The 17,500-nt window shown below is 39.0% G+C and overlaps 2 long non-coding RNA genes across 2 annotated transcripts in view; one reads left to right on the top strand and one right to left on the bottom strand.

Moving 5' to 3' along the window:
• The window catches only part of LOC134064098 (uncharacterized), a 7,498-nt gene extending 1,458 nt beyond the window's left edge, over positions 1-6,040 (top strand). The window contains exons 2-5 of the long non-coding RNA XR_009936246.1: positions 21-248; positions 4,882-4,965; positions 5,068-5,149; positions 5,758-6,040. This is a non-coding gene — a long non-coding RNA (uncharacterized LOC134064098). The remainder of the gene's footprint in view (positions 1-20; positions 249-4,881; positions 4,966-5,067; positions 5,150-5,757) is intronic.
• A 4,800-nt stretch (positions 6,041-10,840) lies between these two features.
• LOC134064028 (uncharacterized) lies at positions 10,841-17,234 on the bottom strand. The gene is made up of 5 exons (XR_009936234.1): positions 16,939-17,234; positions 15,843-16,086; positions 12,186-12,265; positions 11,479-11,578; positions 10,841-10,974 (listed from the first exon to the last, which is right to left on the bottom strand). It is a non-coding gene; the product is annotated as an uncharacterized LOC134064028 (long non-coding RNA).
• Between the last annotated feature and the right edge of the window lie 266 nt (positions 17,235-17,500).

Raw genomic sequence — 17,500 nt, 5'->3', positions numbered from 1 at the left:
ATTTCATCATGTTTTCACAGATCCTTGCTCCTGATATCCTGATGTGTGGGTTTCATTACTGTAGCCTTTGACTCCAACAGAACACTCACAGAAAGGAGAGCAGTGTCATACTGCTACTCATTTGTCTACTTCCTGAAGAGGAGCATGCTAGCCTTGACACCTCAGTCCTTGCTTCCATTAACAGCTGTGTTATGGAGCGCATCCTCACATCATGGTCTACTGCAGCAGGTGGATACAGAAGACAATTGGTAGGTATTTTGCATCACTTTCACCTAACTTTTACTGTGGTTTTGCTATATATGGTTGTTTAGTATGCTAAATATAGGCCCATATTGTAGATTGAGAAACCAACTGTACAAATACATTTTGGCCTAAAGTATTAAGGGACAGCTGAATTGACTACCTATACCATATATTTTCTGAAAGTCTATGGCTTCTAGATGTCAATTCACATGAATTAAGGTATGTCCCACCAGCCAACTGACTTTGATCATAAAGCGTACATAGGCCCATATTGTACGTCGAGAAACCATCTGTACAACTGATACATTTTGGCCTATACTATAAAGGGTCAGCTGAATTGACCACCTATACCATATATTTTCTGAAAGCCTATAGCCTCTAGATGTCAATTCATATGAATTACGGCATGTCCCACCTGAGCCATATATTTTCTGTGAATTTGCTTTGCCTTTCAGCAAATATACAAAATAGAACCATATATAGATTTATGTTGTCCAAAGGTTACAGGAAGGTGGGATATGTTCCAATGTATGTTAGATCACTTCTAAAACTGACAAGCTTTCAGAACATATATGGTTTAGTTTGGTGAAATTGCTTTGCCTTTGAGTTGGACCTCAAATCGTATTATGTGTGTACCTCATTGGCCAATATGCAGAATAGAGTCATATGTACATTTATGTCGTCCAAAGGTTGCAGGAAGGTGGGATATGTTCTAATGTATGTTAAATCACATCTATAACTGACAAGCTTTCAGAAAATATATGGTTTGGTTAGGTGAAATTGCTCTGCCTTTGAGTTGTACCTCAAATCGTATCATGTGTGTACCTCGTTCGCCAATATGCAGAATAGAATGATGTATAGATTTATGTTGTCCAAAGGTTGCAGGAAGGTGGGATATGTTCTAATGCATGTTAAAACACATCTACAACTGACAAGCTTTCAGAAAATATATGGTTTGGTTAGGTGAAATTGCTTTGCCTTTGAGTTGGACCTCAAATTGTATCATGTGTGTACCTCGTTCGCCAATATGCAGAATAGAATGATGTATAGATTTTTGTTGTCCAAAGGTTGCAGGAAGGTGGGATATGTTCTAATGTATGTTAAATCACATCTATAACTGACAAGCTTTCAGAAAATATATGGTTTGGTTAGGTGAAATTGCTTTGCCTTTGAGTTAGACCTCAAATCGTATCATATGTGTACCTCGTTCGTCAATATGCAGAATAGAGTCATATGTACATTTATGTTGTCCAAAGGTTGCAAGAAGGTGGGATATGTTCTAATGTATGTTAAATCACATCTATAACTGACAAGCTTTCAGAAAATGTATGGTTTGGTTAGGTGAAATTGTTCTGCCTTTGAGTTGTACTTCAAATTGTATCATGTGTGTACCTCGTTCGCCAATATGCAGAATAGAATGATGTATAGATTTATGTTGTCCAAAGGTTGCAGGAAGGTGGGATATGTTCTAATGTATGTTAAATCACATCTATAACTGACAAGCTTTCAGAAAATATATGGTTTGGTTAGGTGAAATTGCTTTGCCTTTGAGTTGAACCTCAAATTGTATCATGTGTGTACCTCGTTCGCCAATATGCAGAATAGAATGATGTATAGATTTATGTTGTCCACAGGTTGCAGGAAGGTGGGATATGTTCTAATGTATGTTAAATCACATCTATAACTGACAAGCTTTCAGAAAATATATGGTTTGGTTAGGTGAAATTGCTCTGCCTTTGAGTTGTACCTCAAATCGTATCATGTGTGTACCTCGTTCGCCAATATGCAGAATAGAATGATGTATAGATTTATGTTGTCCAAAGGTTGCAGGAAGGTGGGATATGTTCTAATGCATGTTAAATCACATCTACAACTGACAAGCTTTCAGAAAATATATGGTTTGGTTAGGTGAAATTGCTTTGCCTTTGAGTTGAACCTCAAATTGTATCATGTGTGTACCTCGTTCGCCAATATGCAGAATAGAATGATGTATAGATTTATGTTGTCCACAGGTTGCAGGAAGGTGGGATATGTTCTAATGTATGTTAAATCACATCTATAACTGACAAGCTTTCAGAAAATATATGGTTTGGTTAGGTGAAATTGCTCTGCCTTTGAGTTGTACCTCAAATCGTATCATGTGTGTACCTCGTTCGCCAATATGCAGAATAGAATGATGTATAGATTTATGTTGTCCAAAGGTTGCAGGAAGGTGGGATATGTTCTAATGCATGTTAAATCACATCTACAACTGACAAGCTTTCAGAAAATATATGGTTTGGTTAGGTGAAATTGCTTTGCCTTTGAGTTGGACCTCAAATTGTATCATGTGTGTACCTCGTTCGCCAATATGCAGAATAGAATGATGTATAGATTTATGTTGTCCAAAGGTTGCAGGAAGGTGGGATATGTTCTAATGTATGTTAAATCACATCTATAACTGACAAGCTTTCAGAAAATATATGGTTTGGTTAGGTGAAATTGCTCTGCCTTTGAGTTGTACCTCAAATCGTATCATGTGTGTACCTCGTTCGCCAATATGCAGAATAGAATGATGTATAGATTTATGTTGTCCAAAGGTTGCAGGAAGGTGGGATATGTTCTAATGCATGTTAAATCACATCTACAACTGACAAGCTTTCAGAAAATATATGGTTTGGTTAGGTGAAATTGCTTTGCCTTTGAGTTGGACCTCAAATTGTATCATGTGTGTACCTCGTTCGCCAATATGCAGAATAGAATGATGTATAGATTTATGTTGTCCAAAGGTTGCAGGAAGGTGGGATATGTTCTAATGTATGTTAAATCACATCTATAACTGACAAGCTTTAAGAAAATATATGGTTTGGTTAGGTGAAATTGCTCTGCCTTTGAGTTGTACCTCAAATCGTATCATGTGTGTACCTCGTTCGCCAATATGCAGAATAGAATGATGTATAGATTTATGTTGTCCAAAGGTTGCAGGAAGGTGGGATATGTTCTAATGCATGTTAAATCACATCTACAACTGACAAGCTTTCAGAAAATATATGGTTTGGTTAGGTGAAATTGCTTTGCCTTTGAGTTGGACCTCAAATTGTATCATGTGTGTACCTCGTTCGCCAATATGCAGAATAGAATGATGTATAGATTTTTGTTGTCCAAAGGTTGCAGGAAGGTGGGATATGTTCTAATGTATGTTAAATCACATCTACAACTGACAAGCTTTCAGAAAATATATGGTTTGGTTAGGTGAAATTGCTCTGCCTTTGAGTTGTACCTCAAATCGTATCATGTGTGTACCTCGTTCGCCTATATGCAGAATAGAATGATGTATAGATTTATGTTGTCCAAAGGTTGCAGGAAGGTGGGATATGTTCTAATGCATGTTAAATCACATCTACAACTGACAAGCTTTCAGAAAATATATGGTTTGGTTAGGTGAAATTGCTTTGCCTTTGAGTTGAACCTCAAATTGTATCATGTGTGTACCTCGTTCGCCAATATGCAGAATAGAATGATGTATAGATTTATGTTGTCCACAGGTTGCAGGAAGGTGGGATATGTTCTAATGTATGTTAAATCACATCTATAACTGACAAGCTTTCAGAAAATATATGGTTTGGTTAGGTGAAATTGCTCTGCCTTTGAGTTGTACCTCAAATCGTATCATGTGTGTACCTCGTTCGCCAATATGCAGAATAGAATGATGTATAGATTTATGTTGTCCAAAGGTTGCAGGAAGGTGGGATATGTTCTAATGCATGTTAAATCACATCTACAACTGACAAGCTTTCAGAAAATATATGGTTTGGTTAGGTGAAATTGCTTTGCCTTTGAGTTGGACCTCAAATTGTATCATGTGTGTACCTCGTTCGCCAATATGCAGAATAGAATGATGTATAGATTTATGTTGTCCAAAGGTTGCAGGAAGGTGGGATATGTTCTAATGTATGTTAAATCACATCTATAACTGACAAGCTTTCAGAAAATATATGGTTTGGTTAGGTGAAATTGCTTTGCCTTTGAGTTGAACCTCAAATTGTATCATGTGTGTACCTCGTTCGCCAATATGCAGAATAGAATGATGTATAGATTTATGTTGTCCACAGGTTGCAGGAAGGTGGGATATGTTCTAATGTATGTTAAATCACATCTATAACTGACAAGCTTTCAGAAAATATATGGTTTGGTTAGGTGAAATTGCTCTGCCTTTGAGTTGGAGCTCAAATTGTATCATGTGTGTACCTCGTTCGCCAATATGCAGAATAGAATGATGTATAGATTTATGTTGTCCAAAGGTTGCAGGAAGGTGGGATATGTTCTAATGTATGTTAAATCACATCTATAACTGACAAGCTTTCAGAAAATATATGGTTTGGTTAGGTGAAATTGCTCTGCCTTTGAGTTGTACCTCAAATCGTATCATATGTGTACCTCGTTCGCCAATTATATGCAGAATAGAATGATGTATAGATTTATGTTGTCCAAAGGTTGCAGGAAGGTGGGATATGTTCTAATGTATGTTTAATCACATCTATAACTGACAAGCTTTCAGAAAACAGTTATTTTAGTATGGTCCTGAGTTATGATAGAAATTATATTGACACAAACAGAATTGGTAATGGAATTTTTTCTGTTACCGTTTATTTACTGTAGGTTCAAACCATCTTGAGGCCTTTTGGACAGAGGAGAGGATGACTGAGCTGGTTAACCTCTACATAAATAGACACATGTCAAGTGGTATGTATGTCTTTAGATGTAAAGAAATTAAATGTAAAGAAATGATGCAGACTACTGTGTCTGATTACACTTTAACACCTTTCTACCTCAACACTAATTCAGGGTTTATCAAGGCCCAAATATGCTGAGGAATACAGGCTGCCTTGGTGGCCTAAGGAGTTGCCTTTCACTTCAGTCAGTGACGGTATGTTAATATAGAATAACCAACTATTACTGTTACAACTGCATGCACACAACTGTTACATCATGATTTGGCTTCTCATAAGAGAATGATCAAAAACAATAATGATTGCATAGCCTATCCTACCAGTACAGAAGTTGGCCATGTCTGTCCTGCTATTAACCTATGCACACCTTTGCTTTTTTTATTTTGACAATTGCATTCATGTTGGACAAATAACTCATTATTCATAGGTTCAGTAAGTGTATGTAATAGTTTGTCTGGTGAGTGTAACTTTGTTCCTCACTCTTTTGTGATTTTGATACACTTCCATAGTCTGGTTTTCACCATACTAAACTCAATCTTTTAAGATTGAACATTAGTCTGGCGAGGCTGCGCTTCTTTTCTACTGCACTTCGCGTCGCTTAAGTTTCATTTTCGGCGCGTCACCGGCCAATAGCGTGCCAGGACTAGAGTATGGCCGTTTCTGATAGGAGCCAAAGATTCTGGCAGTAAACAGCGAAAATAGATCTGCCGGTATCCAGCCTGAGCTGCTGGGCGAAATTCAGATTCCCCAGAAGTTCAGGCAGGATTCACCTAACACTTTCATGCATTGTTTGCCATTTATAAAGGAAAAGGTCAAGGACGTAAGGCTTTTACAGCTGAAAAGCTGATACAGCTTGTGCAGTCCTACAATGCACATGTCAATGATCAGCTGTTTGTTGAGGCAGCAGCAGCAGGAGCAGCACAAACAACAGAAGCAGCAGCAGCAGCAGGAGCAGCACCACCAGCACTATAAACGCCATCAGCAGCAGCGGCAGATTATAAAGAAGGATAACAATGAATACATGAAATCAGAGTGGGAAGTTGTGCTTTTATGTTTCATATACTGTATATATATGCACCTTACTTGAGTGTCTCTACTATTTAATTATACTGCAATGCAATTAAAATAAAGGCATTCATTTAATTAATTTGTCATTTCAGTTTGTATTATTACATTCATTTCGCCTGGGTGCCAGCCAAACTTAGCCCTTCCCACAACATTTCAGGTCGGGAAGTACGGTCTGGAATTGCGCCGTCAATTATGCTCGATCCAGAGCTGTTCGGACCAATGTGTACATGTTGTAAAAGACACAAGTTCATCTGAATGCTGTAGGCTATGTCTTAGTAAACATACATGTGTTAAGTTCATGATTTGCATAGACAGGCAGGCCTTGATTGCACCTTAGGGTTATACCACTTATGTTCATATAGACTGCACTCTGGCTATCGTCAGACAGTTTTGCATGCGCACAAGTTGATGAATCGAACCAACCACCTCATAACACCCATTTTGTGCCTGTTTCTCATATTTATATGTTTTGTGATAAATAAACATGATTTGCAGGTCAGTTTTGACCTACGTGACAGCCTTGAAAAGTACCATCTAGACAGCTATTTGGTTGAGTTTTCAGACAGTTTTGCATGCACACAAGTTGATGAACCATCTTCAGAAACTGATGTTTAGAGGGCATATTTTTGACATACGTTGATAAATGAAAGTTTTTTAATCATACTCAAACAGCTAAAGAAATTCAGGTTGCCCAAGTCAATACAAACCTGGTTCTACACAACCATCATTGAATCCATCATCACACAGTCCATCATCACATGGTTCCCCGCTGCAGTAGCCAAGGACAAGGCTAAACTGCAGCGTGTGATCCGCACAGCTGAGAGGGTGATTGGCACCACCCTACCCAGCCTGGAGTTACTCCACAACACCAGGGCATTGAAGAGGGCAAGAAAGATCATGGAGGACCCTTTACATCCAGGCTCCGCCCTCTTCCAAATGCTCCCCTCTGGGAGAAGGCTACGGCTCCTGAGAGCAGTGAAGTCCAGGCATCGCCTGAGCTTCTTCCCTACAGCTGCCAGGCTTTTCAATCACAGTTCGAACTCTGAATGCACTGACGCACTGTTTGCACCTTTACTGTTGTCCACTGCACTTTACTTAACTGCTCTCTGCCTGCATATCATCAGCACTTTCAACATTAATACCTCAGCTTCTATTGTCATTATTGTCATGTCTATGTCTATTTTATGTCTGTTGCTGTCAACCATATTCATACGTGAATTGGCTTGTGTATCTTCATATATGGCAATAAATTTAACCTTGACCTTGACCTTGACCATTAAAACATCCATATTTTGACTGTTTATGATACACAGAGGTGTGCTGTACTGAAATAAACCCAATTTCACTGATCTTACACACTGTGGGAATTTTGATCCACAACACATCCTCAGAAACTGATGTTTAGAGGGCATATTTTTGACATACGTTGATAAATAAAAGTTCTTAAATCATACCCAAACCATTAAAACATCCATATTTTGACTGTTTATGATACACAGAGGTATGCTGTACTGAAATAAACCCAATTTCACTGATCTTATGTACAGTGGGAATTTTGATCCACAAGACATCTTCAGAAACTGATGTTCAGAGAGCATATTTTTCACATAAGTCGATACACAAAAGTTCTTAAATCGTACCCAAACCATTAAAACATCCATATTTTGATTAATTATGATACACAGAGGTGTGCTGTACTGAAATAAACCCAATTTCACTGATCTTATGTGCAGTGGGAATTTTGATCCACAAGACATCTTCAGAAACTGATGTTCAGAGAGCATATTTTTCACATAAGTCGATACACAAAAGTTCTTAAATCGTACCCAAACCATTAAAACATCCATATTTTGATTAATTATGATACACAGAGGTGTGCTGTACTGAAATAAACCCAATTTTACTGATCTTATGCTCAGTGGGAATTTTGATCCAGAAGACATCTTCAAAAACTGATGTTCAGAGAGCATATTTTTCACATAAATCGATACACAAAAGTTCTTAAATCATACCCAAACCATTAAAACATCCATATTTTGATTGATTATGATACACAGAGGTGTGCTGTACTGAAATAAACCCAATTTCACTGATCTTATATGCTGTGGGAATTTTGATCCACAAGACAGCTATAGAAATTGACGTTAGAGAGCATATTTTTCACATAAGTTGATACACAAACGTTCTTAAATCATACCCAAACCATTAAAACATCCATATTTTGATTGATTATGATACACAGAGGTATGCTGTGCTGAAATAAACCCAATTTCACTGACCTTACCTGCCTTGGCAAGTTTGATGCTCTGGACATACTCAGAAACTACAATTCAGACACTCATATTGGCCAGATAGGCCTAAGTAAGTGTCACACTCATTGTTTCATGAAATGTTGACATGTGGCACATATTTTGATTCAGGGAGTGATAACAGACTTGTTCGTCAAATTTGAGACCTCCAGCTGCTTGTGTGTTGACAGGAGGCGGAGCCAAAGATTGGAAAATCTAGATTTCTAGGGGGCGCTATAGAGTCTGTGAATATGTGAGGTGTGGTTTTACTTCACTCATGTATTTTATGTCATACATAGATGTCACATGCCAAATTTAGTCTGTCTATGAGGTATGTAAGTTAGAAATTCTAACCCTAGGTGTAGATGGTCATAATTTGCATAGGTCAGGCAGGCCTTGATAGGATTACACCATTAACTCAAGATAGTGCCAGCATGTGGCACATATTTTGGTACAGGGGATGATAACAAACTAGTTTGTCAAATTTGAGACAGCTAGTGGCTTGTGTGTTGCCAGGAGGCGGAGCCAAATATAGGAAATATTGGATTTCTAGGGGGCGCTATAGAGTCTGTGAATATGTGATGTGTGATTTTATTACACACTCATATTTAGTGTCATATACAGATGTCACATGCCAAATTTAATCAGTCTAAGGGGTATACAAGTTACAAATACCAACCCTAGGTTTAGATGTCCTTGATTTGCATAGTTAGACAGGCCTTGATAAGGTTACACCAGTTATAATCAACTAGAATGATACTTCTGAGGAATTGCAAGAGTGGGCTTCATCAGGTGCAGATCACCAAAAGGGTCGCAACAGTACCTTATTTTTGAAAATCAGGCACACAGATCAAAAGTTATCCGCATTAACGCAACATCCAATAGGCCAAAACGCATAAGTAAAGTGGTTCCTATGGTGGTTGCTAGGTAATCATGTTGGTTGCTTTAGTGGTTGCTAGGTTGACATTGTAGAGCTGGTTGCTAGGTTGTTACTAGGGTAGTTAAGATGGTTGCTAGGACGTTGCTAGGGTCATTGAGACGATTGCTAGGGCGTTGCTACGCTACGTATGGTGGTTGCTGTGCAAAATAATGCGGTTGCTATGCTGGTTCCTGCTATGGTGGGAATCATGTTGGCTGCTATGCTGGTTGCTACGTTGACGTTGTAAAGGTGGTTGCTAGGTTGTTGCTAGGGTAATAGGGATGGTTGCCAGGGGGCGTCACTATAACACTATGCTTTGCCATGCTGTGGGCTTGCTGTATAAGGGGGTAAAAACAAAATAGTTTGTCACATTTGAGGCCTAGCTGCTTCTGTGTTTCCAGGAGGCGGAGCTAAAGATGGAAAAAAAGGATTTGAAGGGGGTACTAGATTCTGTGAATATGTGAGGGTTGATTCCATTCCACACACATATTTTGTTATCCAAGGATGTTACATGCCAAATTGAATCAGTCTACAATAGTATACTTAGAAATGCCAACCCAATGTGTACATGTCCATGAGTTGCAAATGATGCCAAAATTATGTAAAAAAATTAAAAACAACACAAGTCGGTACCAAGTATTTTTATTTCTGTAGACATCACAAAATATGGCAATACAAAATTGAGCCTTCTGTCAAGGATTCAAGGAATTGTCAGATACAAAGATATCATTGTAAAATACATAGAGAACTGGCATTCAGCTTCTCAACTTGCCTGTGCAGAGGTGTACAGGATAAAGAAAGAAGGATTTAGAAATACATGTAATTTACGATAGGAAGGGGGTCATTCTGTTTCAAGTCAGATAAAATCCAGGAAAACAGTTGCTGCACCCTCTCAGATTTTGCTCTTGACTACCTTTAAGTCCCAAAACCAAGACCTGTAAAATATTTTTGCTCAATTTTATAATTCCATACACCTTTTCACCCTTGATTTTGTATCATTTTCACTCTCAGAAATTCCTTATCTTGGACGCCATCTTTAGGCATTGATATATTTAAAAAATATTGTTCCTAGCTTGTCCAAACTTGGTGGAAGATGGAAGATGGACATGTTCTCAGTATGACTGGACCATTGTTTGTAGTGAATACCCATTAAATTTATATGAGGCCCTAGATAAGGAACGAGGTGCAAAACTGGTGATACTATGGGCCTTGTAAACTTTTTTGTGTCAACATTATGGACAGCTAAAATATTGGCACAACATTAATAACTCATAGTATGTAAATGTGTACAAAAAGAAGTTCATACCCTTAATGTCACTGGTTTTCGCACTTTTCCCCAAATCAAGGGCCTTGCAGAAAATGAGCCTGGCAAACAGGCGTTGGTTTTGGGAACCATCCTTGATATAGACATGGTTTGAACAAAACCTGAGACAGTGCAGCAACAATCTTTTCAGGTGGTAAACAGAGCAGTGTGTGTAAGTGCAGTATGGCAAGTCTATATAATGTAGTTTAAAGAGTTATGTGTGATCGGGATGCAGATGGCTTCAGGAAAGAAACTCCTTCTCAGTCTGTTCTAGCCATGTGGGAACAGAGACGTCTGTTTGACCTAAGTGGTTTAAACAGTCCATGGTCAGGGTGTGAAATGTCTTTTGAAATATTTTGGGCCCTTGTACTCTTCTGGTATAGATGTCCTGCAGGGTAGGGAGAGGTGCTCTGATGGTACCTTTTGGCAGTAAATGTCATGTGTCTGTAAAAGAGAAAGAAAGCATATATTACAATTGACCCTGTCCATGAATATAATCAATGCAAACTACTCAGTTTTGTGTCACAAATAAAAGCAAACCCACACTAGCAGCCTACAAGTCAGGTGCAATAGTTAAGCAGGGTTCAGACCAAAGATTCGCGACGAGCACACTACTGCACAAGAGGCGTGATCAATGGGCATTGTTCAAATGACTCACGCAATTGCCACGAGCGGACTAGATGGTGATTTAAACTTCTTTTGTATGAACTGTTCCAGAGCAAGTTTTTGTTCTGTTTTCAAAGAAACTTGCTTTTAAAATCTTCTAATAAAGAGGACTATTTTAAGTAACTGTAATAATCATGATTACTTTCTGGAGTAATGCATTAAATAACACATATATGACAAACAAATTAGAGCATGCTCAATAACATACCCTACAGCCTTCACTATAAAAAATTACAAAAAAATTGAACAAAAAAATTACATTCAAAACACACAAACACTTACACCAGGCTGAGGGCAGTAGCCACGGCTACCAGACATCATCAAGTAGCAGGTAGTGCAATCAGTACAGACCGACTTCACCCTGGACAGTTGATGGAGCCCACTACATAAACACATGAAAGGAGGGGATAAACTAAACAGCTACAGACACAAATACATGCACACATAATATAATGCTATAAGCGATTCTACGTGTATGAGTGTATGCATGCGTGTCTCTACCAGTGGGGTATACTACGAATCTCGCTGAACATAACCTGGATCGACAAATACAAAAGTCGCAATCAGAGATGAGTGGTATCACAAAGCTCACTGACGGGTTGAATTTGTCAAACCAGGTTGTCCGCACCAGTTGTCTGTTGTCCGGGGCATTTAGCGACAGTTCAATCACCTTTACGACATGGAGAATCCGCGAGCGAGAGCTGTATATTTTGCCCATTTCGAACAAGTCGTGATAATGAACTCCTATGAGGAGTAAAACAGTCGGATCACAGTGCGGGGAAATACCACTGTGATAAATAAGAATGGGGAACAGTGCTGTCAAAAAATAGCCCATGCGGTGAATGTGTGCTAAGTGTAAATATTTTGCATAATTGTATAAAAACTATGACCAGGTTTAGTTGTGAGCATAAGATACCATGGTGATATCGCGACGCTAAAACAGAGCCACTTTCGTGTCACAGCATATCCTGGCTTTGAGCGCAACATACCTCGTTAACCTCGCTAATAAGTGAGTGAACTTGGAACTTCTTCCGTATGAATCAGGGCAGCAGTCCTCACAGCACACTGCCTGCAAACAGAGGGAAACAAAACACACAGAACATGAAAAGACCATCACTGAAGCACTACTACAGCAACGATCACACAACAACAACAACGATCACACAACAACCACACAACAAGGATCACACAACAACAACAATCACACAACAACAAGGATCACACAACAACAACAATGATGACAAACAACTATCACACAACCAAACAACTACACACAACAACAACAACAACAACAATCACATAATCACACAACAACAACAACAACACGATCGCACATCAACAACAATGATCACACAACAACAACAATCACACAACAACAACAACGATCACACAACAAAATCACACAACAACGATCACACAACAACAACGATCACACAACAACAACAATCACACAACAACAACAATGATGACAAACAACTATCACACAACCAAACAACTATCACACAACAACAACAACCACATAATCACACAACAACAACAACAACAACACGATCGCACATCAACAATGATCACACAACAACAACAATCACACAACAACAACAACGATCACACAACAAAATCACACAACAACGATCACACAACAACAACGATCACACAACAACAACCACATAATCACACAACAACAACAACAACACGATCGCACATCAACAACGATCACACAACAACAACAATCACACAACAACAACAACGATCACACAACAAAATCACACAACAACAACAATCACACAACAACAACAATCACACAACAACAACGATCACACAACAACAACAACAATCACACATCACACAACAACAATCACACAACAACAACGATCACACAACAACAACGATAACAAAACAACAATGATCACACAACAACAACAATCACACAACAACAACAATGATGACAAACAACTATCACACAACCAAACAACTATCACACAACAACAACAACCACATAATCACACAACAACAACAACAACAACACGATCGCACATCAACAACGATCACACAACAACAACAATCACACAACAACAACAATCACACAACAACAACAATCACACAACAACAACAACGATCACACAACAAAATCACACAACAACGATCACACAACAACAACGATCACACAACAACAACAACAACAACAACAATCACATAATCACACAACAACAACAACACGATCGCACATCAACAACGATCACACAACAACAACAATCACACAACAACAACAACAACGATCACACAACAAAATCACAACAACAACGATCACACAACAACAACAATCACACAACAACAACGATCACACAACAACAACAACAACAATCACACATCACACAACAACAATCACACAACAACAATGATCACACAACAACAACGATAACAAAACAACAATGATCACAAAACAACGATCACACAACAATCACACAACAACGATCACACAACAACAATCCCACAACAACAACAACGATCATACAACAACAACGATCACACAACAACAATCCCACAACAACAACGATCACACAACACAACAACAACAACGATCACATAACAACAACAACAACGATTACACAACAACATTGCACAACAACAATCACAACGATTACACAACAACATTGCACAACAACAACCACACAACAACAACAATCACAACGATCACACAACAACAACAACAACAATCACACAACAACAACAACAACAACAACAACAACAACAATCACACATCACACAACAACATTGATCACACAACAACAATGATAACAAAACAACAATGATCACACAACAACGATCACACAACAACGATCACACAACAACAACAATCCCACAACAACAACGATCACACAACACAACAACGATCACATAACAACAACAACAGCAACGATTACACAACAACAATCACACAACAACGATCACACAACAACAACAATCCCACAACAACAACGATCACACAACACAACAACGATCACATAACAACAACAACAACAACGATTACACAACAACATCGCACCACAACAATCACACAACAACAACAATCACAACGATTACACAACATCGCACAACAACAATCACAACGATCACACAACAATCACATAACGACAACAATTACAACGATCACACAACAACAACAACAATCACACAAAAACGATCACACAACAACAGTGATCATTCACACAAAGTGAACAACCGCTTTTGATATAGACTATCAATGAAGTTTTACTTTTTTGAATGGGGGATCATGACTATTTCTGTAACATAGCGGGAGTAGGTGTGGTAGACCAACAACAACAACGATCACACAACAACAACAACAACATCACACAACAACAACAACAACAATCACACAACAACAACAACGACGATCACACAACAACGATTACACAACAACGACGATCACACAACAACAATGATCACACAACAACAACGATCACACAACAACAACAATCACACAACAATAATAACAACGATCACACAACAACAATCACACAACAACAACAACGATCACACAACAACAACGACCACACAACAACAACGACCACACAACAACAACAACAACAATCACACAACAATGATCAAACAACAACAACGATCACACAACAATAATAACAACGATCACACAACAACAATCACACAACAACAACAACAATCACACAACAACAACGACCACACAAAAACGATCACACAACAACAACAACGATCACACAACAACAACGATCATACGTAACATAGCGGGAGTAGGTGTGGCAGACCAACTGAATACCTTGTGACTCAGGAATATATTGGTGTCCAAATTACTATTTTCTTTACTCTTGACAGCTGGCAACAGTGAATGCATATCAGCCTATCAGCTTAAAGGAATAGTTCGGAATTTTGGACATAGGACCTCATTTCCAACTTTACCGAGGTGATATAGGTCGGTGGAGACCGTTTTTATCACGTTTAACCCCTTCCTTCAGTTGCAGCGTTCCCCTTTGCTAACACTGGTTCTGAGCTAACACATTTCAACGGTAACATCAGTCTGACATCAACAACAGTCTTACTCACTCCACAGCACACCCGAGACAAGTCAATTAAAACGTCCGACTATCGATATACATGTCCGTGTCATGGTATAATTTTAGAAATAAAACTAACCTTGCAACTCAATGATATATTACATTTTGAGGGACTAGTTTCTCAATATCAATCCGCCACTGCAATACAGGGAACAAAGTAGGCTATTGCAATGCGATGCAAGGTTAGTTTTATTTCTAACATTGTTCTATCAACACAGGGATGTGCATCGATAGTCTGACGTTATAATTTATTTGTTTCGGGTGTTCTGTGGAGTGTTTTCAGTGGCAGGCTGGATGTTACCATTGACTTGCGTTATCTCAGCACCAGGTTAGCACGAGATGAACGCTGCAACTCAAGGAAGGGCAGAAATTCACTGAAAATGGTCTTCACCGACCTATGTCACCCCGACTAAGTTGGAAATGAGGTCCTATGTCCAAAATTCCGAACTATTCCTTTAACGTTAGTTTGCACAATGATTGTAAGGAAACCACAGGCACATGGCAAGTAAAAATATAAAAATATGACCATAAAAGTAGTGTAAAAGTTATGCAAAATACCTGCCAATTGCCCTTTGTAGGATGCGCTCCATAACACAGCTGTTAATTGAAGCAAGGACTGAGGTATCAAGGCCAGCATGCTTCAACCTCTTCAGGAAGTAGACAAATGAGTATCCAAACAAGGACAAACAAGGCCTTGTTTACATGCTGGCGGTCTTGTAGTTTGACACCACTCTCCTTTCTGTGAGTGTTCTGTTGGCGTCACGAAATGCAACCCATACTTCAGGATATCAGGAGCAAGGATCTGTGAAAACATGATGAAATTAAAACAAAAAAGACAAAGACATGTCTATAAAACATTGCAGGACCATCATCCCTAAACAACACATCAGGACACCTGTCTTTCCTTTTTCAGTATCACTACTGCAATTCATAGACATAGTCTAGGTGAGACAAGAGTAAAACTGTTGTGGGTATTCATTCAAATACTAGAATAGGCTACTCAACTCCACAACTTCAAGTTTGCAAACACTGTTTTGGAGAAGTATCTGTAGTTCTCATGCAGGAAAATACAATAGGCTACTTTTGGACATCAAAACTGCATTGTACTACAGCCTACACTGCAGAAATGCTATATTTTGGAGATGGGAATGTTGTAGGCCCACTGCTTTGTTTTTCAGTAAAATGTTAGCCTATTCATGGGTTTCATCAGGTCCCTTTCCACAGGTGGGTTAATCAAGCACCATGCAGTCTGCATTCATAATCAAGGTGCTTGATTTTATACACCTGTGGAAAGGGACCGGATGAAACCCAGCATTTTTGATCACATGAATTACCCAGACTAAATAAACAAATAGCTTATTATGTGAAACAGCCAGCTTAATGTAATGTCAAACACCATGTCAACTAATGGAATGGCAGGATTGTATCGCCATCGCACTCATTTCGATCATTTATCCGTAACGTGTCGTGAACAATGATTTCTTTGGCCATCACGTATTTGCCCACAAGAAATTGCACTAAATTCGCGTGATTCTAGTCGTTTTACAGCGTGAACAATGAGCTTTGGTCGATCTGGACAAGTATGCCTATATTTTGTTCGAAACAACAACAACAACATTATTATTTACTAAATGTACATCGTTTAACAACTTACCCCACATGGCTCGTTCTCGCTTCCGCTTCCTGGTTGCGTGCGTCACATGACAGCAATCAGCTGGAGCGAATTGATGACGAATTTCGCCACTTTTCGCACAGACATGTGCAATCGATCAAATTGTCATTGTCGGCAGATCAAGATTCGGACAGGCGTAAACCGTCCCAGCATTTTTGTGCTGGGCGTAAATAGACACGCCGTTTCCCTACACATTGAAAGTAAATGGACGCTTAAGAGCGTGACATTGTACGCCAAAAGCACGAAATGCGTCAAATAACACGCCAAATGACTTAAGAAACCGGCGTGACATTCTACGCCTTTTGGTGAGATCAGGCTGTCTCTACATACACACACACATTACGTACACACAGACACACACACACACACACACACACATACACACACACACACACACACACACACACACACACACACACACACACACACACCCTATGTCTGCTGCTCTCATGCTAATTATTTGTTCGTCTAATTGAATCTGGTCAGCAGTAATGGACTGATCAGGGAGATTAGACCGGTTTCCTGAGCAGAAGGGTCCACTTTC

This window comes from Sardina pilchardus, chromosome 18 (assembly GCF_963854185.1).
Source record: "Sardina pilchardus chromosome 18, fSarPil1.1, whole genome shotgun sequence".
NCBI classification, from domain to species: Eukaryota; Metazoa; Chordata; class Actinopteri; order Clupeiformes; family Clupeidae; genus Sardina; species Sardina pilchardus.
Note: the sequence above shows the minus strand (reverse complement) of the source record. Positions and strands in the feature narration are given on the sequence as shown.